The sequence below is a fragment of the Desmodus rotundus genome, chromosome X (assembly GCF_022682495.2).
Source record: "Desmodus rotundus isolate HL8 chromosome X, HLdesRot8A.1, whole genome shotgun sequence".
NCBI classification, from domain to species: domain Eukaryota; kingdom Metazoa; phylum Chordata; class Mammalia; order Chiroptera; family Phyllostomidae; genus Desmodus; species Desmodus rotundus.
This window is the reverse complement of record NC_071400.1, coordinates 57,190,934-57,192,778: the sequence shown is the minus strand read 5'-3', so window position 1 is coordinate 57,192,778 and position 1,845 is coordinate 57,190,934. Positions and strand designations below refer to the sequence as shown.

General features: G+C 42.8%; 1 pseudogene; it reads right to left on the bottom strand.

Moving 5' to 3' along the window:
• Window positions 1–1,202: 1,202 nt before the first annotated feature.
• On the bottom strand, window positions 1,203–1,574 carry LOC128779902 (Golgi-associated plant pathogenesis-related protein 1-like; annotated as a pseudogene).
• Window positions 1,575–1,845: the final 271 nt, after the last annotated feature.

Genomic DNA, 1,845 nt, shown 5'->3' with positions numbered 1-1,845 from the left:
CCAGCCTAGAGCACCAGAGCCCCACAAGTACACATATAACAATTGATGATGAAAGGTGGCAGGGTTGCTCTTCCAGAGATGGACAGCTGGAGATGGAAAGAGCCATATAAAGGGCCAACAAAACAATTTTCATTTGCAGTCACTTACCCTAGGCTCCAGCAAATGTGGGGACAGAGTGGAGTGGAGATGCCTGAGGAGAGACTGGAGTTGGAAGCTTTGGGGATAGAGCTGAGAGAGTAGCTGCTGGTATCCCAGTGCTGAGTCATCCCCCATACTGCAGTACCCATCATGCTCAGACAGACCACTCCCCTCTGAGCAGCAGCAGCTTGAGGGGAACCAAGAGTCCCAACCCCAGGAGGTATTCTGCCTTGCAATGTGGTGCTTAAGCCTGACTTCTGAGTGCAGAGAGACTAGATTAACAACTGAAGGAGACAGCCACAGTCAGTAGATCCCTGGAAGTGTTGAATAGGCTGCCTAAGGCCAGATGGGGTCACCATCTGACATCACCAGAGGCTGATCTGGAAAGAAAAAACAGTGGTAAATAAAAGAGGCTACTGAGACAAAATCCACTGTGGTCTTCTCCATGACTTGTGATATTTTCTTTTTATTAAATTATTAATTAATTCTTAAATATCTACCACAAGTAGATTACATTGCATGAAGACCACAGGAGATGAATTTCCCTTCTCAACATCACAAAAATTTGAAATACAAAAAGTTCAGGGATGGATATTATAAGTAAGAAAGGTACAAAAGTTTGCTTAAAAATAGCAAAAAAGGGGAGTGGTGGGAAGGTAAATGCAGACAACTGTACTTGAACAACGATAAAATAATTAACAAAAAAACAAAAAGTTGAAAAATTGATTTTTCTCCCAAAGTGCAAATAATTGTGGTCTAACAATCAGAGTAAAGGTTTCATTGACTCATTCTTTTGATAAGAATGAGTTCATGCAAAAATGTATATCCAAGTGTGTGTGCAAGAGACATGCACATGCATCACACACAAAAGCACATAGACCCACAAAGACAGACACATAGCTCTGCTTTTGTTATAGATACTTCATATCCACGTTCTTAAGTCTTCCTCCTGCCCATAGCATTTGGCAAGTTAATTCTTTGGAGGCAGGACATTTTCTTCAAAGAAAACCTGGTTGATGACATTCCCTGCTGGGAAGTATCTAGCCACCACAAAGTAGGAGCCATCACTTGCATATGCCTTCCCCACTCCCATCTTCTTTGTATTATTCCATACCATGGCCATGAAGTGTCCAGTCCCAGAGTTGAAGCCAGGCTGCTGGAAATTGCAGTTCTTAATTTCACTGTACCATCTATCAACTACCTCCTTTCCTGTCTGACAGTAGGATGCCTAGGACAAGTTCTCTCCACAATGGCCATGACTGGACTCCAGGCTGTGCTTGAGGATCCTCTGTGCTGGCCAGGACATCTGAATACTGCTGAGCTTCTTGGTTGACATTCTTGCAGAGCTTCAGTGGGGAGATGTCATGCTGCTTCCGGTACTCATTGTGGGCAATCAGGGCCTCGTTATTAAACTGTTTGGAAGATGATTTTCCCATGGCCAACCTGGTACACCCCTGGGCTCCCATTGCCTCTTGTGATAATTTTTTCCTGCATTTCTTGTCCATCAAGTTTGTGCATATTTCACCTCCCTCATTCCCTTTTTTATTCACGATGTAAATTTTACTTTCTCTCCTCATGATGTTCTGACTCCCATCCCTTTTAGGGCCCCTCTCTCTACCCTCTCAAAATCAATTTTCTTTCAGTAGATCATCTCATATTTGCTGTCCTTTCTTATAATAGTCTTAATCTCTTTACACCCTTATTAAT